General features: G+C 44.4%; 1 long non-coding RNA gene across 1 annotated transcript; it reads right to left on the bottom strand.

The window, feature by feature from the left end:
* Positions 1–478: 478 nt before the first annotated feature.
* LOC141419757 (uncharacterized) lies at positions 479–16,881 on the bottom strand. Its single transcript, XR_012444428.1, has 3 exons — positions 16,598–16,881; positions 5,592–5,968; positions 479–4,782 (listed from the first exon to the last, which is right to left on the bottom strand). It is a non-coding gene; the product is annotated as an uncharacterized lncRNA (long non-coding RNA).
* Between the last annotated feature and the right edge of the window lie 8,080 nt (positions 16,882–24,961).

Here is a 24,961-nt window from a genome sequence, read left to right as displayed (position 1 = left end):
GGAAGCAGTCTATGATTTCTCTTTGGCATATCCAAATTGCCACAATGACTACTCTTATGCTTTGTGGCCCTTATCAAGTAAAATGAGGGTTATTTGTACACAAGCACTGCGATATCACATAGTCAATCTGACAAACAAGATGGCCACTGCCTGACTAACAGAGGGGTAGTGTATACAGCATAGATACTACTCAGAATGGACACAGTTTAAAACTTCTGTTATTTTTGGAAGTCTTCCACTTAATAGTTTCAGACCAAGGTTGACCACAAGTAACTAAAACTTGAAAGCGAAGCCATGGACACGCAGAGTCAACTACTTACTCCTTCCTTCCTCTACCAGGTCTTATCCAGAGCCTTCCTAGCCACCATCTCAAGTCTCCCAGTTGCTTAGGAGTTAAGTCAGGCAGACATTATTTTTTCTCACCTTTTAAGTATCATAAAATATGCCTTACCTAAAACTTACCATTGAAATAATTTTATTTTGGATAGGGAATCACATGCATTTTAGTGACAGGAAATATATTCTGTGATGTAAAATATCACATATAACCTGAAAGTCCCAAATCAAATCATTCCAGCATACTGAAGAGAGAGTATGGGATCAATACACAGATGACACACAGGAATTTTTGGGTGTTTGGGTTCTTGGGTCTGCTCTGAGATTGAAAGCAGAGGTGGACTTGAGCAGCAGAGGTCAGAAAGGTTTTATTTGTAGAGAAGAGAAGAGAAAGGCTGCATTGGGGCACACAGCAGGGCCTGAAAACTGGTGGTCCCCTGGGTCAGGTTGGAAATTGCGTTTTTATAGCCTTTTTTTTTTTTATTGCCGAGGGCAGCGATGTCTCTCTGGGGCAAACAGATGTTTTCCTGGGAAGGAGAAGTGTTTCCCTGGCTAATTAATTGGGACCTCCTGTAGTCTGTCCTTCAAGTTCCCCCTCTCAGTGATCGCCCTAACTGCTGTTAGGGATAGGGACAATGAAGTCTATTCAGTGACTGCTTCCTGCTGACAGGGGGCGATGAAGGGCCCCACAGCATCAGGGCTGACCATGAGAGGTGTTATAGAGGGGACTGTGATAGGAGGTCATTTTCATCTCCATCAGGGTCATCTGTAGTTTGATTTTAGGTGAGTGGAAACAAACCTGACAAGTAACTTTAAAATGTAAGGCCCAAACACAAGTAAGAGAATAATGGCAACTAGAGGCCCCAGAAAGGGTAGGAACCATGTCCTGGAGGGGAGCCAGGATTTTATTTGGTCCCACACTTGTGTAGAAACCTGAGTTTCAAGGGACTATTCTCAGAGCCACTTGGCCTGTTGGAGAATGTAGTCTGCACATTCTTCTACAATGCCTGAAGTGTTTATATATGTGCAACAGGAAGTATTGTCCATGGTATATAGCCCTCCTTGTTTAGCCAAAAGAAAATCTAGGGCCAGGCGGTGGTCCCTGACCAAACAGGCAAGGGACGACAAAGACCTTTGCATATACTTAAATGCAAAGCCTACCAGGTCTGAGGTGCCTTCTACTACTTTGGTTAGGTTTTTTGCAGTTACGTGATTGGCTTATTCCAGCTAGGGATGGAATCAGTGCTGTTATCCCTAAAACTATTAGAGTAACCTCCCTTTTGAATTTAAAATTTTCCCTGGGTCGTGTGGGGTGTAAACTGTTAGGGGCTGGTTTGGGACCAGTTTTTGAGTCAGGCACTAGAAGGCTAACTGCAGCGACTGCTCAAAGACATCCTGGCCATCCCTTGGCTACCTGATGTAATTCTTTACTTAAGTAGCCCACTGAATGGGGAGTGATGCCCCGGAGCTAAGTCACCACTCCTGGGGCCAACCACCCCTTTTCATAGACATATAATTGAAACTTGTCCTGTACCGGGAGACCCAGGGCTGGAACTGTCATAAGGGCCTTTTGTAAATGGTGGAATGCATTTTTTGACTTGTCATTCTATTCAGTAAAAGGCTGGGGATCCTTCTGTGCTTCCTTAAGGATCTGATATAAAGGCCTGGTTAGGTCTGCAATATCCTGGGATCCAAATTCTACAGTATCCTGTCACCCCCAAAACACCTGCAGTTGTTTTAGTCTTAGGCAGAGGAAACATCAGGATCGGATGGATTCTGTCTTCTCCTAGAGACCTCATTTCTTCCTCCAGGACAAGACCTAACTATGTAACCCTAGACTGACACAATTGGGCTTTTTTCTTTCTTTCTGTTTTTTTCTTTTAGAGATTTTATAACCTCTCTCTGCTAGGAAGTTTAGTAAGGATTCCGTGGCTCGTGAAAAGACAGGCTGAGTTGGTCCACACAGGAGGAGGTCATCTACATCTACAGAGCTTGTGGATACTGCCACCCTGCCAAGTCTTGGGTTAGAGCCAACCCAAAGAGATGGGGGCTGTCTCTGAATCCCTGGGGGAGGACAGTCCAGGTGACCTGTCCAGCCTTTTATGTGAGGTCCTCAAAGGCAAAGATAGGTTGACTTTTAGGATGTAAGGGAATGCAAATGAAGGCATCCTTTAAGTATTAAGCAGTACCCAGTGGTATTTGGGCTAAAAGCATATTAGGGATTTGGAACTACAGGGTGGAGAGGCACTACAGCTTCACTGATCAGGCAGAGATCTTGGACTAGCCTCCATTTGTTAGGTCCCTTCCTGACACCAAGAATAGGAGTATTATATGGGCTGGAGCATTCTACTAGCAGTCCCTGTCTCTTTAAGTCTTTGATTATGGGAATTAGCCCCTCCTTAACTTCCAGTCTTAAAGGATATTGTTTTTGAAAGGATATTGTTTTGAAGAGGGTCCTTGAGATGAATTAGGACTAGGACTGCTGCTCATACCTGTCTCACGGCATGTCCATCCATCCACACCATGTGGTCTACTTGTTCCTCCATCAGGGGCAAGTAAAATACTCTCTTGGGGGTAATAGGGGCTGTACCCCCAATTTAGACAGAAGGTCTCACCCTAGCAGAGTAGGGGTTTCTGGGACAATTAAAAAGGAGTGACAGAAGTGGAAATCTCCCCAGGAGCAAGCTAGCAGCTGAGTGAAATAACGCTCTAGGGGCTGGCCTGATATTCCCCGAACAGTCATTTTTTTGGAGGAGCTGGGTCTGGATGAAAAAGGAATAGCTGAAATGCTGGCTCCAGTATTGCTAAGGAGGCTGACCTTGTACTTTTCAATAGTAAGTATCGCCTGGGGCTCCTCTGCTTTTATGGTGATTACAGGAGCCTGGATGGGAGGCTCTAGCCTCAATTTCCCTGGGAAGGGAGGACAGTGTGTCTTCCAATGATTTCCCTGGCAAATGGGGCAGGGTCCTGAAGGTGGCTTCCTCTGAGGGCACTCCCTCCTAAAATGGCCTGCCTGTCCACATTGAAAGCATGTCCTTGGGTTTGGACTCTGCCCCAGGGGAGCCTCTCTGAGCGCTGCAATCAGAGCCTCCTGCCATTTATGCTTTCTCTTTTCCCTCTCCAGGTCCTTCTTTTCTTTTTCTAAGTCCCTATTATAGTATATGGATGTGGCTACACGGACCAATTGGTCTAGATTTCTGCTCCCTTCAGCCACCAGCTTTTGAAGCTTTCTATGAATATCTGGGGCTGACTGTGTTAGAAATTTATCTTTTAGGATGATCTCCTCCTCCTGTGACTCTGGTACAATGTTGGTATGCTTTTGTAAAACATCCTTAAGTCTCTGTAGGAAAGCTACTGGGGTTTCTAAGGGTCCTTGCTGTACATCTGTGACTTGGGAGTAATTAAGGGGTTTTGTCTTGGCTCTCCTTAGACCCTCAAGAATGCAGTGGATGAAGTGGTTACGAGTCCATTCATCCTTGTCATTTTCAGGGTCCCACTTAGGATCATACCTGATCTCCTGTGGGAATTGGGAATAGGGATTCCCTTTTAGGTATCCAGTGTTTCTGTCTTTCTTTCCCCTCCCCGCCCCCCTCCTGCAAGGGCCCGGTCTGAGATAGGCCTGTAGGGCTACATTTATCTAAGTGATAATCGTCCCTAGCTTTGGCTGCCTGATCTAGTACTCACTGTGTCTCCAGGGAAGTGAGGGTCTGGGATAACAATAGCATTACATCCTTCCAGCTCAGTTCAAAGTTTTGGCTGACTTCTCTGAATGTCTAGATGTACTGATCTGATTTTTCTTGTGTAATTTCCTAAATCTTTTTTATTTCTTTAAGTTCACTTAATCTAAAAGGAATGTGAGCCTTATCCCCTCCAGGAATTAACTGGAGGGGGTAGAATCCTGTGGGACAATGTTGGGTGACAGGTAGCTGGGTAAGGGGCTAGAGTGGGAGATGATGGGGCATCAACCAATCTCCTCAGGGTGGGATATAGCCCTTGTGACTCCCCTGGAGATTTGATTTCTGTCATGGGGGAGGCTCCCTTTGACATTTTTGGGGCCCTTTGGCATCAGATGGTTTTTTAGGTTCTGGGTTTCTCAAGGGAGTTTAGGGGCTTTTTGTAAAAGGTCACCATGGTCTGGGTATCTAGCCTGCATTTGCTCAGCCAGTTTGGGTGGTCTCTTAGGAAAAAGAAAAGTTGAACATATGGGACTTCAGTCCACTTTCCCTCCTTTTTACAGAACATATCGAATTGAAGAATGGTATTATAATTAATGTTCCCTCCTTCTGGCCATTTTTCCCCACCTCACAGAGGATATTGTGACCAGGCCTAGGTGCGGTAAAACTTGAGTGACTTTCATTGAAGACTTTCTGGATCAAGGTCTTTCCAATGTTTTAGTAAGCAGACAAGGGGCGATTCTTCCAGGATCCTGGAATCTTGATATCCCATCTAAAAAGGGAAGCAAGGGAAAATTGATCCTATTAACAGGGGTTTTCTCCTTTTACCTAGGCATCTCCAGGTGAGGAGATCCTCTATGTGGGAGAGGGCATCCCTCTCTCCCGTGCTCTCCTGCCACTGCCACCTGTGGCTAAAGAAGACATTTAGGTACATCTGGCTGCAGCCACCCTGCCAGAGTGACCTTGATCAATTTTTTTTTGCCTGTTCATCTTATTTGCCTGTTTGCCTTGTGACCCAGGTACCTGGTTCTCCTCTACTAGCTGAAGGTTTGTCATTTAAAAACAACTCAATCAGTGAGGGGCTCTAAGCTAACCAAGAGGGCTTGCATGGCCAGAGGGAGGACCCCTGTGGAGGCATGGATGGGGACTCTTGATGAGATAGACTTTTGTCCCCATATATATCCTGTGAGACATATATATTCTCTATGAAAAGAAAGGGAGCAGCTGAAGGCATTGTTTTTTGTTGTTGTTGTTGTTGTGGTGGTAAGGGACAAAAACTGGAGAAGACCATTGAGGTCTCTATTCCCTTAATGCTTTTCTCCCCTGAGGGCAGACTATGGGAACCTGCTTAACCAGATCAACCAGATGCCTAACAAAAACAGTTAAGCCCAAGTTAGAGAATAGCACTTTTTGGTGTACTCAACTGAAATGGGGGCTGCAGAAGAGACATGGGAGCTTCTGAAGACATGGTCTAAGGATTGAGCTTTGAATGGGGGATGTAGGGATCCCTCCCAGACTCAGTTGAAGAAGGAAGCCCACTGCTGTTTAGGACAAAGGGGGAGGCCACTCATCCTGATTTACTTGGGAAAGAAGGAGAAGCTGAGGATTGGGAGAAAGAGTTTCCAGGTTCAATGCATGAGGGATTATTAGTCATCACTGCTGTCCAGGTTGATCCTGCCAGAGTCGGTACTGGAGCACTGGAAGCAAGGCATGATCTCCACTCTCGGGCCATGGGAACTGTGAAGAAAGTGTAGAGATCTGATTATCTGTTTGCTGCAGACCTGGCTGGATGGGTTCTGATACGAAACCACCTTTGGAGCCTCAGGGCAGGTCAGGAAGTTGCATCTTCAGCCTTCGGTCTCACCAGGGAGTGGCCCCAGCCAGCGCACTCTTGTAACTTGAAGAGAAACTTTCCTTTTCACTGGCTGTTTTTGGATCTCCTCCTTAGCAGGTCAGATCTGAAAGGTAAAGAGTTTAAGGAAGGGACGATTGAAAGGAAAAAAAGCCTTGGTGCACTGAAGTTTTAGCTCTGCCCCTGTAGCATTGGCAGTCCAGTATAAGCCCCCAGCTGGCCCCCGATTTCTCTGGTTGCCTGCCTTAATAGTTGTAGAGGGCTCTGAGCTTTTCCCCCAGGTTCCCAAGGGAGCTCTCTCTTGAGAGAGAGAGAGAGAGAGAGAGAGAGAGAGAGAGAGAGAGAGAGAGAGAAAGAGTGTCAGCCTGAGAGATCACTGTAGCTGTGGTGGTGGGGCTCTTCTGGAGGACAGACTCCATCAGAGGTGCCAGATGATCATGGCCACTTCCTAGGCAGTCCCCTCCAGTTTGGTGCACCTGTACCGACCTCAGGTGAAGAAGTGTTCCTTCATGGTCACCAAATATGATGCACAGATGACACACAGGAATTTTTGGGTGTTGGGGTCCTTGGGTCCACTCTGAGATTGAAAGCAGAGGTGGACTTGAGCAGCAGAGGTCAGAAATATTTTATTTGTAGAGAAGGGAAGAGAAAGGCTGCATGGGGGCATGTAGGGGGACCTAGAGACTGGTGGTCTCATGGGTCAGGTTGGAAATTGGGTTTTTATAGCCTTTTTTCATTGCCCGAGGTTGGAGATGTCTCTCTGGTGCAAACAGATGTTTCCTGGGAAGGAGAAGTGTTTCCCTGGCCAATTATCACCTTTTGGGACCTCCTGCAGTCCATCCTTCAGGATGATAGCTTTGGAACTGCCTTGTATAAACATTAAAATCCTAAATTATTTGGAATAATTATAAAGACCAGGAAGCATACACTATTAAATTTTGTTGTAGCCTCTGTCACAATTATGGAGTAGGGCCAAGAATGAAATTGGAATCAGACTGTTTTGAGTTTTTTTACTAAGACCTTTTTTTGACACAGGGTCTCACTATGTAGCCCAGGCTGGCCCCAAACTTTGATCCTCCTGCCTCAGCTTCCAGAGTGCTGGGATTACAGTACTGTACCACCACACCTAGCTAGACACTTATTTATTTTTGGTGGTATTGGGGTTTGAACTCAGGGCCTTGAGCTTGCTAGGCAGGTGCTCTACCATTTGAGCCACTCCCCACCCCTATACACTTATTTTGTTGGCACTTTTACTGTGACAGCCAGCATGGAATTTTTGAGAATTGTGGTAAAACACACATAACTTAAGACTGACCATCTTGCTGGTGAGTGACTCAAATGGTAAGAGCACCTGCCTAGCAGGTATGAATCCCTGAGTTCAAACCCAAGTGCCACCACACACACACACACACACACACACACACACACTCACAAAGACTGACCATCTTAACCTTTGGTAAGTGTACAGTTCGGTAGCATTAAGTACAGTCACACTGCTGTGAAACCATCAACACCATCCAGAGCTCTTTTCATTTTACAAACTGAAACTCTACCCATCAAACACTAGCTAGCTCCCATTATGTGTCGTGTTGTGTCGTCATCCCACCCCTAGGGCCTTGGACAGCCACCATTCTATTTCTAGTTTATGAACTTATCTATTCTGGGCACTTCTTATAGGTGGAATCATACAATATTTGTCACTTTGTATCTGGTTTATTTTCACTTAGCATCATGTCCTTCAGGCTCATTTGTACTGTAGCAAGTGTCAGAATGTCCTCCCATTGCAGGGATCAGCAATACCCCTGTGTAAGGATATAGACTTGTTTGTTTGCTTGCTTTGTTTTCACAGTGCTGGGGATGCACCCAGGGCCTTGGTGCTCCAATGGGCTCTGCCACTGAGCTCCGCCTCCAGCAATATGCACATTTTGCTTATCCATTCATCCACCAGGGACACTGGGGTTGCTTCCACCTTTTGGCTATTGTCAATAATGCGGGAGGCTGGGGGTGTAGCTCAGAGATGGAGCATTGGCCTAGTATGTATAAGGCCCTACAACATTACTGTGAATAATGCCGTTATGAACAGAGGTTATTGTTTTTCAGGAGGGGAAACTGAGAGTCAGGAAGGATCACACAGCAAGTAAGTGTGGCAGGGCCAGAATTTCTACTCATGCACAGGGTAAGGCAGCCTCCAAAGAAGGGTGTGCCCAGCTCTCAACCTTCCTCTCGCTGTCCCAGCTGCCCTGGCCTATTCAGTCCCAGGGAGTGTGGAACCCACCTGTGTACAAAAGCCCTACAGGGAGCTGGGGCCACAGGCCTGGGATCCTCTGCTTGGATACCATTTGTGCCTGTGTCTGTACCAAAGAAAGAACCAAAAGGAAGATGTTGGGGTGTCTTTCCACCTACTCTGTGTCCTGCCTCTTAGGGCTTCCCAGCACCCTGACCCCTAATAGGGCGGGTTTATTTACCATTAAGCACCACCACTACTGCCCTCAGGAGGAGATGGAGGGAGAGAGGAAGTTCTGGCTTCTTACAAGCTGTCTGGCCCTTCTTCCAGTCCTCCCTCATGCTACCCAAGATGTAGAAAGCAAGGACCTTGCCAAAGCTTGGCATGCCAGGCTTGAAAACTCCTTCACACCTAAGTGGATGAGAAAAGTGCTGAAGGTGACCCTACTTTTCTGGCCTGCCTTTCTGGAGTGCCAACCTCTCCAACAAGCACAAAAGCTAAAGGAATCAAAATTCCTTCTGGCCTGGCACTAAACCTTCACGAACTATTTCAGCCACAGGTCACACTCTATTTGCTGTTTCTGTTGGGTCATAACCAAGCAGGGTAGCTCACCATGCCAAGGAGCATGGAAAGGAGCAGAAAGCAACTGCACAGCTGAGAGCAAATGCAAGTATCCCGGCTAGAGCTGGGAGGCAGCAGGATGTCCACTTGAAGATGCCCATGGTGAGAAGCAGTGGTGGGGGGGGTGTTGATCAATGGGTACCAAGTCACAGTCAGATAGAAGCAAGATGCTCCCATGTGCTTGCTATTGCATAGGAAGGTGACCACAGATAACAGTAAAGTACTGTACATTTCAGAAAGCCAGAAGAAAGGATTTCAAAAGTTTTAACCATATAAAATGATAAATATTTAGGAGATAAATATGTCTAAACTGATTTAAACATTATGCAATATATATATGTATGTATCACAACATTACATGGAGCTGTGCATGGTGGTATACACCTATAATCCCAGCATTTGAGAGGTGGAGGCAGGAGGATTGTGAATTCAAGGCCAGTCTGGGCTATACAGCAACACCCTATCTGAGCAAAACAAAATGGCAGCTGGGCGCCAGTGGTTCACATTTGTAATCCTAGCTACTTGGGAAACTGAGATGGGGAGGATTGCAGTTTGAGGCCAGCTCAGGCAAATAGTTCTTGAGATCCCCCCATCTGCAAAATAGCCTGAGAAAAACTGACTGGAGTTGTGGCTCAAGCGGCAGAGGTGCCTTGTTTGTTAGGTTCAAAACCTAGCTCAAACTCTGGGTTTAAACTCCGGTCCCAGCAAAACCCAAAAAACAATGAAAAAAATATATGGTGCTCTGTTAATACACACAATTTCAATATTTTATGTACCAGTTTAAAATAAATTTAAATTAAAAAAGAAAGATTCTCTCATGGAGACGCAGGCTGGTGCTTGGGTAGGCGGTGGTTCTGAAAACTGTTGGCTGTCCACCTAAAGGCTACACTCCTTCTCCTCTCTCTCATCAGAGTGCCTTTCTCCCACGGCAGAGGTTGGAAATGCCAGACACTTGCTTTCCCAACCTCACTTGCTGGTAGGAGGAGCCATGTGTGATGACTGAATTCTAGACAATGAGACCAGAGGGGAAATCAACTAAAGGGTGCCAGAGAAAGGGTTTCCTGTTTCAAAAGGAGAAATAGGTGAGGAATGTTCTCTTTACTTTTTATCTTTGGATGTGGTGGCATGAAGCAGCTATTTTACAGTATGATGTGATAAGCCTAAGGCCAAACACGAACATGGTTAGTGAAGCTGAAAGACAGAACACCTGGGGTGCTTGATGACGTCTTTGAGCGCTTAGTAAACCTGGGGCCACTCTGGACTTTTTTTTCTTTTGTAGTGCTGGGGATCAAACCCAGCACAGGCTAGATAAGCACTGTGCCACTGAATTATATGCCCCAGCCCACACTCTGAACTTACGAAGTAAGATAATGAATATTTCCTTTATTTACTTGTCTTACTTGCAGCCCAAAGCATCCTCCCTGACCCAGTGTTCCAGAGTAGACCATGGGAAAGCTGAGGTCGCTAGAGTCAAGTGAGGAAAAGAACATGAGGCCTAGGCCAGAGTGTACACAGCACCAGTTCATGTTAGAAGTAAGGAAGGCTCAGGCTCCACCTCTTTTGGTCACCTGAGGAAAGAGGTTGACCCTCCCCCCCACAGGGAGATCCTGATAAGACTCAAATGAGTCAGCTCAGACTTGATTGGACTATGCTGTTAGAACAGCCCCAAACTCGGCTGGGCTGTGTAGCTCAGTGGTAGAGCGTGTATCTAGCATATTCAGATCTCTAAGGATTCAAATCCCCAGCACTGCCAAAAAACAAAAGGCCCCAAACCTCAGAATATCAACCAAATGGAACTTCATCTCTCACTCACATGAATGACATGAGTTGGTAAGGACTCAGCTCACTGTAGTCAGGTAGGAACGCAGGCCGATGGTGGCTCCAGCTTAGCACACACTCATGCTCACAGAAGCAATGCGAGGAGAATCAGATGAACTGTCTTTCCCTTCTCTCTCTCTCTCTCTCTTTCTCTCTGGGATGGGACCCAGGGTCTTGTGCTAGGCAAGTGCTCTACCACTAAGCTGCATCCCCAGCCCTTGGTTTTTTGAGATAGGATCTTAGTATGTAGCTCAGGCTGGTCTTGAACTTACTATGTAGTCCAGGATGGACTCAAGCTCACCATGCTCCTGTCTCTGCCTTCCAAGTGCTGGGATTACAAGCATGATCTACCATACCTAGCCTCTTCACTGTCTCTTAAAAGTTTTATTGGCCAAAGCAAGCCACACATCCCTAAAGAACCTAACTCGAAAAGGCACAGGGAAGTGCAGTCCTGTGTACCCCGGGAGAAGGGCCTGTTTGTAGAAGGAGCAGCTGCCAATGCTTGTATCTAGGCAAGGCTTGGCTTTAGGTAGACTGGAGCCCAAGAGGAGGATGTGGATTTACAAGAGCACACATGGCCAGGGCCAGAGGTGAGCCATCTGTTCTAACCCCATCTTCCCCCACTTGAAGGCATGGGAACAAAAGTGATGCCAGTCCTGCCCAGGGCTACCTTTGAGCCCTGGAATGGAAATGGTTACACTGGAAACAGTGACAGGGCATTAAAAACCATTCTTTTCCTCTGTAGGTTGTATTCATTCCCTGTTACTGCTGTAAAAATCACAACAAACTCAGTGGCTTAAAACAACACAAATGTGTCTGGGCATGGTGGCTCACACCTGTAATCCTAGCTACTTGGGAGGCAGAGATTGGGAGAGGGGGATCATAGTTCAACACCAGCAAAAAGTTCGCAAGACCCAGTCTCAACCAATGGCTGGGTGTCATATACAGGGAAGCACAAATAGGAGGATCCTGTTCCAGGCTGACCATGTCATAAAGCGAGACCCTATCTCAAAAAAAACCAATGCAAAAAGAGCTGGCAGAGCTGCTCAGGAGGTAGAGCGCCTGACTAGCAAGCATGAAGCCCTGAGTTCAAACCCCAAAGAAACAGTGGCTGTTTCTTTGCTGTTTCCATCACCTCAACCTGTCCATATTCCTTGTCCAATGGTCCCTTGAAATCTGGCAATGTCACCAAGTCCTTCTCATGTTGCCATCTCTCAGAGTAAAAACTCCGCTGCCTTCTCCTTACAAGGCCCCCTGTGAAAACACTGATCCCATCTGGCCAATCTAGGAGACTCTCCCCATCGCAATGCTCACCTGATTATCAACTATGATTCCCCTTTATCATAGGTTCTGGGACAGGATAGGGACAACTTTGGGGGGATTTTCCTGCCTAACACACAGGCCTAGGAAGAAAAGTTCTCCGTCCTAGGAGGAAAAGTGGCATCATCGCCTGGGAGTTTTCCAGTCAAATACACAAGGTAGGCTATAGCTCCATTAAAAAATTTTTTTTGATGGTACTGGGGTTTGAACTCAGGATGTTGTGCTTGCTAGGCAGGTGCTCCACCATTTGAGCCATGGCTCTAGCCCTTTTCTGCTTTATTTTTCAGACTGCCTGGAGCCAGCTTTGGACTAAGATCCTTCTACCTATGCCTCCTGCATAGTTGGGTGACAGGCTCATGTCACCACTGCCCAGCTTGTTGAGATAGGGTCTCTCTTTTTATGCCCAGGCTGGCCTCGAACTGAGATCTTCCTGATCTCCACCTCCAGAGGAGCTGGCATTACAGGTACGAGCCACCATACCTGGCCCTCCATTTAAATATTCTAAAGTTAGACTAGATGTTGGCATTTCCAAAGAAAGAATTTTAGAAGCACCAATACTGCCATTCTCTGCTATTGTTTTAATTATCCCACTCGTAGTGCATCAGCTCTAGGTGCTTTAGGCAGAGGTCTATATTTTTCCTCCTTGCATTTTCCCATTTCTCCCCGTACCGTGCCAAAATGAAGCCAGCTTTGTGCTTCATTGCCTCAGGGGAGGAATATAGCCTAGGTAGGGGGAAGAGCGAGAAGACTGTCGGTCCCTCACCCTGCTTTCTAGTAGCACTCTAGGAGCTGGAAGAGGTGTGGCCCCTGCTTTGTACAAGGAGATGGACCAGAAGCAGCAGGCCACCCAGCCACCTGACAGATTGCTTCAGCTTCAAACAGAAGTGGCAACAAACAGGGAACAATGAACAGACTAAACAAAAACTAACAGACAATGGATGACCAGATTGCTCCCCCTCCCCCACCCATTGCTGGCACTGTGCAAGGTTCCAAGGCCTAGTCTTGATTTTAGGAAGGCAGGAACTGCAAGAATGATTCAGGTTTGCCAGGTGCCAGTGGCTCACACCTGTAATCCTGGCTACTCAGGAGGCAGAGATCAGAAGGATCACGGTTTGAAGCCAGCCCTCTGCAAATAGTTTAGGAGACCCTATCTCAAAAATACCCAACATAAAATAGGGCTGGTGGAGTTACTCAACTGGTACAGCTCCTGCCTAGCAAGTGTGAGGCCCTGAGTGCAAAACCTCAGTGCTGCGAGAAAGAGAGAGAGAGAGAGAGAGAGAGAGAGAGAGAGAGAGAATGATTTGGGTTAAATTTCCCTACATTCTAGCAAGATGGGGTACAGAATCAAAATTAAGTTAATTAAAAAAATAAGGAAGAGAGACAATATTTCCTGCACACCTAGATTTGTGATCTGGGACTAATTATGATAATGAAACACATTTTCAGTGTGCTGAGGAAAAGGTGGCAGAGCTGTGCATGGGACATGGGGAATCACAGCTCAAAATGAAGATTTGATTTTCTTTATCCATGTCAGAGAAGACAATCTCCCTCAAAGAGCAATTTATAGGCAATAGCATTATAGGAAGACTGAGAGAGATGACAAACAGTTGCTATGCGCTTAGGAACAGCTTTAGCTGAGTGTGGTGGCACACACATATAGTCCAGTCTACTCAGAAGGCTGAGGATTGAGAGTTCAAGGCCAGCCTGGGCTACATAGTAAGACCCTGTCTCAAAAAACAAAAAAACAGAAACAAAAACAAAACAAGAACAGCTCCTACATAGTCCAGTGCGACCTTTTTGGAGAGCAAGTAGGCAGTACCTGGGAAACAGGTGCACATGCATGATTCAGCCATTCCAACCCAGCTCAGAAACATGCCATAAGAACATTTCCAAAAAGGTTCCCTCCTCCCTCACCTTCCTCCCATGGCTCAAGCCAGCCTCTCCTATGATTTTCCTGTGCCCAGTCTTGCCTTGCTAGGGAAAGATTGCTCAGAACACAAATCCAAGCATACCACTTCCTTGTCCTAACCGCTACAGTATTCTCGCTGCCCTCTGGAGACAGAGCCCCACATTCCAAGTCATTCACCAAATGGGCCAACAGGTTCCTCTTTATGGCTGTGTGCATGCTGTTCCCATTTCCCTGCCTTAACTCAGTTGCCTCCTTATTTATCAGGAATCTCTTCCTTTCAGAAGCTGGCCTTGAACCCCCAATGCAGTAGTAATTGTTTGTCTGTGGGCTCCTACAGGACAGCAAGCACCAGAATGGAATAGGAATTGACTATTGTCTTGTTCTTTGGATTTTACTTTTCCTTCAGTGCTGGGGATCAAATTCAGGGCTGTGTGCATGCCGGGCAAGCACTGTACCACTGAGCTACTCCCCAGTCCTCATCTTGTAATTTTTTACACAATACATTAACCTCCGCTTAATGAATTCCTTGAAGATACACTATGCCTGGTATCTCTGTCTTTCTGCCATCTTGTGAGATTCTCAATAATTCTCTCGAGGGACTGGGATGTAGCTCAGTGATGGAACACTTGCCTAGCATGCCCAAGGCGTTGGGTTTGATCTCCAGACTGAAAAAAAACCCAGTTTTTTCCTATGATATGGTTTCGGGCTCCTAGGACTCTTCATTCTCCTAGACAACTTTCTTGGCTGAAGATACGGAGACTATACATTGTGACTTTAACACCAGAGATGGGGCTGGGGACTATCATCCCCACTTCACTCAGATGGTTTGACAGAAGAACAAGAATTGTGGACTGCTCGCTTGTCTCTATCACTTCCTGTGTGAACATAGACAAATCACAGTCCTCGAGCCTCTGTTTCTTCCTGGTTAGAATGTGCAAAATAACTGCCAACCTCAGGGACTGCTGTGAAGCTCCTGAGAGATGAAGTGAAAGTGTTCTGCAAACACTCACGTTGCATAGCAACAAGTGCTAAAGAACCATTTTGGTTAACAGTGAATCTGAGAAAGACATATAAAAAAATTAAGTCTTTAATGTAGGAAGCTGGTTCCTACAGATAACATTTCCCTTATTCCTTTCCCAATTTAAGTTTAAAGTAACTTCGTGCTTAATTCTGCCTCAGCAGGCCACTGTGCTCCCTACACAGCATCTTTTCCCACCCCATTCCCAGATGTTATCTTCAGTGACAGCAAAGCAGCGTATTCCTTCCATGACACCATCAACTGGATGGTAGGCTGACAGATTTGGGTTTAAATCTCAACTCCTCCAATTTCCTAGCTGTGTGACTTTGAACTGGGTACTTCTCAGTGCCTCCACGTCTTCAGCCTCCATTTCCAGGTATGTGATGAAGGTTACGTGAAGGCCTGTGACTGTTCCTTTCTATTTCAATAATTTCCACTTCTACTCTCGTTCAGCCTCCTACATGTTTAATCACTCAACCATAGTTTCATTTTCAAGATATCAAACTTGGAAATTCTCTTTGCTGAGTGGTGTGATCTCTGGTTCTTTCAGTTCTCTCCTTCCACCAAACCCACTCTGTCTTCAGCTTGACTTCTAGCCCCGTGAGTCATCCACATTCTCCCAGACCATCTTGATCTAGCTCCAAGTCACAACTCCATGCTGAGCTGTTTCACCCATGGCCTTTTTCTGAGTAGTTTCCAGGCCTGGATAACCCTCTGTTTTGCCTTCCAAGTTCACAGGAGAAAAAGTCCTTTCCTCCTATGCTCTGGCTGTCATGACCAGAAAGTCTCCCTACCTCTCCCCAGACTCCTGCCATGGCTCAGGAATCCCCTCTTCCTCGCCAACGTCTCTCTCACCAGAGCCCTGGCTCAACCCTTCCCCAGTGCCTCCCCCAGGCTTTGCTCCAAAAATGATCGTCTACATCATTGGCCTCTTTCTGTGTTCTTTCTCCAGTTCCTTCCTCTCAGCATATAATAAACTCAGATCTCTTCCATTCTAACACCACCTTCTCAGTCCTCCACTCCAGATTCCATCCTGTGCTGACTCATCCCACCATTAAACGTCAAAGAATAGCTGGTGGAGTGGCTCAAGTGGTACTTGCTTAGCAAGTATGAGGCACTCACTGAATTCAAAACCTCAGTAGTGTTAAAAAAAAAAAGAAAAAGAAAAAGAATAAACTTTAAGAAATAGTCTACACAGGCCCCTGGACCTATTGCTTACTCGATTGTTAATCCCTGACCATCTGACTTCTGCTACCACCACTCCACTTGATCACCACACTAAGGATCACTGACCTATGACCTTCCAGCAGCCAAACAGGGAGGACAGTCTTCATCCTCTGCTGAGCGCCTGGGACTCTGGCCCACCTGTGTTTTTCTGACATCCTCCCTTCCCTTGGTCTGCTGCTGCTTTATTGTGGTTTTGCCATGCCTGTTCTCTCCTCAGCAGTCCTGCTCTTCCCCCAATGCGGGCTGAGGGTGGGGGCTCTATGCTGGTGGTTTCCACTGGGGGTTGGCAGACCTTTCTTAGAGATCAGAGAGTGAATCTTTTTGGCTTTTTGGACCAAGAAGCAACATTAAGGCAATTATGCAGCTACTTACATAAACATTTAAAATATAAATATCATGACTGGCGGAGTGACTCATGTGGTAAAGCGCCCCCCTAGCAAGTGTAAGTTAAAACCCTAGTACCAACCCCCACAAAAAAAACGTAAAAAACATTTTTAGCTCAAAACCCATCTAAAGACAGGTGGCGGGTCTGATTTGGTCTATGGGCTGTAGCTTGTAAACACCTCTGGTTTCAACCACCTCTGAACAGAAAACTCACCAATTGGTTTCTTCAGCTCTCACTTCTCCCCGGAATTCCAGACCTGTGATTCCAATTGCCTCCTGGTAGGACTGGGGATGTGGCTCAGTGGTAGAGTACTTGCCTAGCATGCATGAGGCCCTGGGTTCAACCCCCAAGCCCTGCAAACAAAAATAAAACAAAACAAATAAAAAACCAAAACCCCATTTGCCTACTGGGCATTCATACTTTGCTATGCCACTCACACCTCAAATTCAGCACGGTCAAAACAAAATTCACCATTCCCAAATCACTTCCTTTCCTGAATTCCCTATTTTTGCTAATGGTGTCACAAGTCTCTCAGTCAAAATCTGAGTCACTTCTGATTTTTCTCCTCCCTGCCTAAACTATTGGCAGTGTTACTTCCTAACCTGGAAGACCTCACCTAAAACCCTTTGCCTGGACAATGTCACAGCCCCTTCACTGATCTGTCTCCAGGCTGTGCCCCCATCCAGTGCAGACTCTACACTACATTCAGAGTTTTTTTCTTTTCTAGGTCCTCTTCAATTTTTTTTGAAAGTTTCAGGATGATTGGTGGTAATTCTTTAAATGCTTGGTAGAATTCTCCAGTGAAGCCATGTAGACCTGGAATTTTTTTTTGTTAGGAGGTTTTTGATTACTGATACAGACTCCTTATTCTTTTTTTTTTAAACTTTTTTTTTCCATTTTTCTTTTATTATTCATATGTGCACACAAGGCTTGGTTCATTTCTCCCCCCTGCCCCCACCCCCTCCCTTACCACCCACTCCACCCCCTCCCGCTCCCCCCCTCAATACCCAGCAGAAACTATTTTGTCCTTATCTCTAATTTTGTTGTAGAGAGAGTATAAGCAATAATAGGAAGGAACAAGGGGTTTTGCTGGTTGAGATAAGGATAGCTATACAGGGCATTGACTCACATTGATTTCCTGTGCGTGGGTGTTACCTTCTAGGTTAATTCTTTTTGATCTAACCTTTTCTCTAGTTCCTGGTCCCCTTTTCCTATTGGCCTCAGTTGCTTTAAGGTATCTGCTTTAGTTTCTCTGCATTAAGGGCAACAAATGCTAGCTAGTTTTTTAGGTGTCTTACCTATCCTCACCCCTCCCTTGTGTGCTCTGGCTTTTATCATGTGCTCAAAGTCCAATCCCCTTGTTGTGTTTGCCCTTGATCTAATGTCCACATATGAGGGAGAACATACGATTTTTGGTCTTTTGAGCCAGGCTAACCTCACTCAGAAAGACATTCTCCGATTCCATCCATTTACCAGCAAATGGTAACATTTCGTTCTTCTTCATGGCTGCATAAAATTCCATTGTGTATAGATACCACATTTTCTTAATCCATTCGTCAGTGCTGGGGCATCTTGGCTGTTTCCATAACTTGGCTATTGTGAATAGTGCCGCAATAAACATGGATGTGCAGGTGCCTCTGGAGTAACAGTCTTTTGGGTATATCCCCAAGAGTGGTATTGCTGGATCAAATGGTAGATCGATGTCCAGCTTTTTAAGTAGCCTCCAAATTTTTTTCCAGAGTGGTTGTACTAGTCTACATTCCCACCAACAGTGTAAGAGGGTTCCTTTTTCCCCCGCATCCTCGCCAACACCTGTTGTTGGTGGTGTTGCTGATGATGGCTATTCTAACAGGGGTGAGGTGGAATCTTAGTGTGGTTTTAATTTGCATTTCCTTTATTGCTAGAGATGGTGAGCATTTTTTCATGTGTTTTCTGGCCATTTGAACAGACTCCTTATTCATTATTGATCAGTTCAGACATTCTATTTCTTCATGATTCGGTTTTGATAGATCGTGGACTTCTAATAATTTACCCATTTCTTCTAGGTTATCCGATTTGTTGGTATCTAGTTGTTCATCATGTCCTCTTACAATCTTTTCTGTTTCTGTGGCATAGGTTGTAATGTCCCCTCTTTCATTATTTCTCATTTTAGATTCTTCTTTCTTTCTTAATCTAGCCAAGCATTTATCAATTTTGTTGATCTTTTCAGAACAGCTCTCACTTTTGTTGATTTTTCTATTGTTTTGCTATTCCATTTATTTCTGCCCTAATCTTTATTATTTCCTTCTAGTTTCCTGGTAGTTTTAGGTTTGGTTTGCTCTTCTTTTTCTAGTTTCTTGAACTAGGTTATTTGAGAACTTTCTTCTTTTTTTTAAACTTTGCTGGGTGGGGGTACATTGTGGCATTTACAAAAGTTCTTATAATATATCAAATATATCATATATATCATACTTGAATTTATCCCCTTCATCATTCTCCTTTATCCCCCTCTCCTCAAAACATGCAGAACCTTTTTTTGGCATTCTTTTGTTGTTGGTGGTGGTACTGGGGTTTGAACTTAGGGACTCACACTTGCTAGGTAGGCACTCTACCACTTGAGCCACTCTGCCAGCCTTCTTCTTTCTTGATGTATACATTTATAACTATAGGTCAGCCCTCCTTTTAGCACTGCTTTTTTTTCTTTTTGTGGTACTCAGGTTTGAACTCAGCGGCTTGTGCTTGCTAGGCAGGCATTCTACCACTTCAGCCACTCCACGAGCCCTTACACTGCTTTTGCTGCACAAATTTTGGTATGTTGTGTTTTCATGCTCATTTTCCTCAAGATACTAATTTCCCTTGTGACCTCTTTGACCTGTAGGTTGTTGAAGAGCATGTTGCTAAATTTCCACAGATTTGTGGAGTTTCCAATTTCCTTTCTGCTATTTATTTCTAGCTTCATTCCATTGTGAATGGAAAAGAAACTTTATATGACTTCAATTTTCTTGAATTTATCAAGACTTCTTTTGTGGCCTGACATGGTCTTTCCTAAAGAATATTCCATTTTCACTTGAGAAGAATGTGTATTCTGCTGTTGTCTGGTGGAGTGTTCTGTATGTGTCTGTTAAGTCCAGTTGTTCTCCAGTGTTGTTTAAGTCCTCTATTTCCTTGTTGATCTTCTGTCTGTTGTTCTCTCCATTAATGAAAGTAGGATACTGAGCTGGGTGTGGTGGTTCATACCTGTAATCTCAGCTATGCAGGAGGCAGAGGCAGGAGGATAATGAGTTGAGGCCAGCTCAGGCAAAGTTAGGGAGACCTTATCTTAAAAGCAAAATACAAACAAAAAGACTGAGAGTGTGGCTCAAATGGTAGAGCACTTCCTTAGCATGAGAAAGCCCTGGCTTTAATAAATAAATAAAAATTTAAAAGTAAGGCACTGAAGTCTCCTATTCTTTTTTAAATATTCTTTCTTTTATTATGTTTTTTTCAATCTCAGTTTTTTGTATTAAGGTAAAACATAGCAAAAATTAACCTAAAGTTAATTTGAGGGGCATAATTACAATTTTAGTCAACAAATGGGTGTTTATAAAACCTATAAGCACTCTTTTACAAGAAGCAGACAATTAGAACATTTGAGACATCTACTGCTCTTCCACTGGAATGAAAACTTGGTGAGTTGTGCTGAGAACCAATTTTTTACTAATTCAAATGAAGAATAGATTCTAGCGAGCTAAAAGTAAAATTTGGGAGAATAGTGAGAAAGGTCAGTCCTGGTAATATACACGCACTCAAACACAGATCATGTGACTTCATTTTTTAAACTGCAAGTTATGTGGAAGTACTGGTGGCATTATTTATAATCTAGTTTAAAAAAATTCTTTTGGGGACTGGAGGTGTGGCTCAAGTGGTAGAGTACCTGCTTTGCAAGTGCAAAGCCCTGAGTTCAAACCCCAGTCCCACCAAAAAAATTATTTTGAAAGAAATCCAACATATCTGATATTATTAATTAATTAATTAATTAATCATTTCAATAAGCTAGTGGTATTCTTTTTTTGTGGTACTGTATTTGAACTCAGGACCTATACCTTGAGCCAATCCACCAACCCTTTTTTGTGATTTTCTTTTCAAGACAGGGTCTCTCAAACTATTTCCTTGGGCTGGCTTTGAACCATTGTCCTCCTGATCTCTGCCTCCTGAGTGCTAAGGTTACAGTCAGGAGCCACCAATACCCTGCTACTAGTGATATTCTTGACTTTTGATTTTTTAAATACTTTTCATTTTAATTTTCTCTCTCAATTACTGTAAAAACAGCTTAGGACTTTTTTTCTTTCCTGTATTAGCCTGGGCCTCAGTAACTCCTGAGTCTTAATGTCTGGGTGCTGATTCTTGAATGTTTAATATGCAAAGTGAGATGCTGAGAATATAATTAAATATTCACTTGTCATTGGGGGTCTGTCTAGGCAGGGCCACTGCTAAACACAAAAGACAAATGTTGACACTCCTTTTCCTAACTCAAGTCTCCTATTACTGTGTTAACTGGTTGTTTCTCCCTTTGATTCACCAGAGTTTGCTTCAGGCATTTAGGAGCTTCTGAGGTTTGGCACATAAGTGTATTTTTTGTTTTGATTTTTGTGATAGGGTCTTAGTATGTAGCCCATGCTGGCCTCAAATAAGCAGTCCTCCTGCCTCCTCCTCCCCTGTGCTGGGATTACAAGTATCTTCAAGGCAGTAGCAAGGAAGAAAAGGCAAGGGCAAAAGGAGATGGTCAGCTGATTCAGCTGTCTCTGTTGTCTTTGAATCTGTAAAATATGCTGTGTATTTGGGCACTTTCAGGTGGCTAAGATGATACTGCTATTCCCATACTAGGTTCAACGGACAAGCAAATATAACTTATGCCTTCTTGATGAATCGATTCTTTGATCACCACGTAACGTCCTTCTTCGTGTCTGTTTCTTTAGGAGGAGTACCATGATATTTACTTTGCTTTTTGGGCACCATTGGCTTTTTGGGAGGCAGATTCACACAATTAAGGGCAGGGAAACCCTCAGCAGACCACATGACCATTTAAACACAACTGGAGGTAATGAAGGACCGACAGAGCTGCTCTGCATCGCCCAAGCTGCTGAATGCATGTGAGGGGACTGAAAAGTTTAGTTTTTTAAAAATTTTTCATTTTTTGATCCCGCTTGGCCAAAACCGCATGTAATGTCTGTGAATAAGGAGACTTACCGCACACAGCAGGAGGCCAAATGTTTCCTATCTTCACTGCCTATAATTCAAACATATTTCAGGGTGTGATTTTCTTTTGAAGACATTAACTCTTGAGTATGTAGTCTGTGATTACGGATAACTGCAATAATAAAATGAAACTCTAGCTGTGAGGAGCTGACACGCCCCAGGTGAGGGACCTCCTGGGACACACTGAGTTTAGTCAGCTCACCTCCTAAGGAATTTTCCTGAAGGCTCCATGCATCAACTTCTAAAACATTTCATTGGGTAGAATTTAGATATGGCTACCTCTCTGTTTGTGGGAGCCTGGAAAATGTAGTTTCTTAGCTAGCACATATTTCTACTCTCAACCAAATCCGAGCTTTGTTATTAAGGAAGAAGGAAAGATCACAGATGGGCAGTTTTAGGTACTTGAGACACGCCCTCACCCCCATTTTTTGAGACAGGGTGTCACTAGGTTGCTCAGGCTAGTCTGGAACTTGTGGGTTCAAGCAATCCTCCTGCTTCAGCCTCCCAAGTAGCTGAAACTACAGGTACATGCCATAGCACACAGGTTGACACAATAAAATCTACTTTAAAAATTTTTGCTGGAGCCAGGTGCAGTGGCTCATACCTGCAATCCTAGCTACGTTGCAGGCAGAGATAGAAGGAAGGTCAGCTCAGGCAAAAGCTAGTCACACTCTATCTGAAAAATGAACCAGGTGTGGTGGTGTATGCCCAGTTACTTGAGAGGCATAGGTAGGAGAATCAAGGTCCAAGGCTGGCTAGGCAAAGAATATGAGACTCTATCTGAAAAATAAATGAAAGCAAAAAGGGCTGAAAGTATGGCTCAAGTTGCTTGCCTACTAAATGTTGAGGCCCTGAGTTCAACCCCTGGTACTGCCAAAAAAAAAAAAAATCTATCTGAAGAAGGTAGGATCCACAGTAGTGAGGAGTAACATTTCACTGATTCTAAGACACAAATTTCTTTCACTTTTTCATGTTTTCAACTTCAGGATGCTTCTGAAGGTGGTGAAGGTTGTCACGGTCATTGCCTGTGCATGAAACTCCCTTCTAAGATACAGAACACAGACTGGGGATGTATCTCATATAGCACTTACCCAGCATGCCTGGGCTTGTCCCCAGCACTGAGAAGAAGATCATGGAAGCATCTCCATTGAAAGGGTGAAGATAGAGAATCAGTAGCTTGGAATAAAATCTTGGAGCCCACAGTGGAGCAGGACCCTCCAAAGGCTAGCTTCAGGTGCAAGACCAGTAATACAGACAACCAGGCTGACAAGGGTTTTGAGGGCTCAGCCTTTCTGAGACCCCTCCCGTGAGGAGGCTTTTCTTCTCTCTTCCTCTCTGCTTAATAAATCTCTGCTTTCACTCAAAAAGAAAGAAAGAAAAGAAAGAGGAGGCAGGGAGGGAAGGAAAGAAAGAAAAAATGGTTTTGAAAGAGATACACTAAATATAAAGAACATTTGGGAATAAATTAACTGATTTATTTTGCATATTATTTCCTTTTTATGTATTCACAAGAAAGATCTATACCTAAATAAATATAAATAAGAAAATAAAGGTTTTAATTTCTTTTCATAAGAACAAAATAAAAATTCCAAATTTTATGAAAAAGGCTGGATGGGGTGGTAGATGCCTGTAGTCCCAGCACTCAGTGGGCAGAGGCAGGAGGATTGCAAATTCAAGGCCAGCCTCAGCTGTCTAAAGGAGGGAAGGAAGGAAGGAAGGAAGGAAGTTAAAATGGGGAAAGATTAGTATTGACTTCATGTGGCTGTTACAAGAATCAAATGAGGTTATGTACATATTGGTAGCTCTTATCAGTTGTTGCTTGGTTCCTTTCTCCCTTCTTTCCTTTCTTGACTTTTCCTTCCTTCCTTCCTTTCTTCCTTCCTTCCTTCTTTCCTTCCTTCTTTCCTTCTTTCTTTCCTTCTTCTTTCCTTCTTTCCTCCTTCCCTCCCCTTCTCCCTTCCTTTCTCCCTCCCTCCCTCCTTTTTTTTCTTTTTTTTTTGACACGCTGGGAATTGGACTCAGGGCCTCAAGCTCACTAAGCAAGCACTCTACAAATTGGGCCATGCCCCCCATTCCACTTCCCCATGAACATGTGATAGCCTGCTGAAGGTCACACAGGTAGAATCAGGACTCAAATTCTGGATAGCATGTTTCAAAGATCACAATATCATAGTCAACAATGGACCACATAGATGATGGTGGCCCCATAAGATTATACTGCCTAGGGCTGGCGGCATGGCTCAAACCGTATAGCCCTTGACTAGCAAGTATGCAGTCCTCTTCAAACCCTAGTACCGCAAAAAAAAAAAAAAAAAAAAAAAAACCAGAATAGAAAAAGAAAGAAAAGATATTGGCTAATGATGCTGACTGTCTTAGTTTATGTAAGTGCATGCTATGTTTGCACAATTCCAAAACTGACTAATGACACACATCTCAGAATGTGCCCCGTCATAACACGGTATGTTGCAATAACAATAAGCAGCTGTGCAATTTCCAGCAGAAAGGAAGACAGATTTGTATATACACTGTCATCACAATGATGTAAAACATGTGTATGAAAGGCTAAAAACTCAGGAAGTCTGCAAAACATCTAGACATATTGCAGCAAAACATGCATGTACCAGCTTGGTTTCTGGGGCCCAGCAGGTTCAATGGCTCTGAGTCACCTTTGGGTTGGGGGGGGCTATATTAATCTGCTCAGGGTACCATAACAAAATATCACAGGCTGGGTGACTGAAACAGAAATCAATTTTCTCATAATTCTAGAGACTAGAAGTCCGAGATCAAGGTGTCAGCAAGTTTGGTTCCTGGGAAGGACTCTCTTTTTTGGCTTGCAGTCTTCTGTGTCCTCACATGAAGGGGAGAGTGCTAGCTCTGGTGTCTCTTCTTTTTATAAGGATACCAGTTCTATTGGATAAGGGCCCTACCCTCATTAATTATCTCTCCAAAGGTCCTGTCTCCTAATATAGTCACATTGGGGGTTAGGGCTTCGGCATGTGAATTAGGAGGGGGAGACACAGTTCAGTTCCTAACAGGATCCCTTTGAGGATCCATGGAGGCTCTATGTACTCTCCCCAGGAAACTCACACATCCTCTCCTACACCTTTCCACACAATTTCAGGAAGTTTACGGACCTCAGGTTGAGAACCACTGTTCCAGACCACCTTCCTCTTTTCAGAGATGGAGAAATGAATGTTCAGAAAGGGGAAATGAATTTTGGCAGGTTAGGAAAGATTCAGGCCTCCTGATTCCTCATCTAGTGTTTGCCCTCCTTCACTCTGACACCTGTTAGGCATGTCAAGAAGTTTAGAATAAGAGACAACCATCATGGGGGATCCAGCATACCACATGGCCTGGGCACAG

The sequence above is a fragment of the Castor canadensis genome, chromosome X, assembly GCF_047511655.1.
Source record: "Castor canadensis chromosome X, mCasCan1.hap1v2, whole genome shotgun sequence".
In the NCBI taxonomy this organism is placed as follows: domain Eukaryota; kingdom Metazoa; phylum Chordata; class Mammalia; order Rodentia; family Castoridae; genus Castor; species Castor canadensis.
The sequence above is the reverse complement of the archived record's forward strand: the minus strand, read 5'-3'. Positions and strand labels throughout refer to the sequence as shown.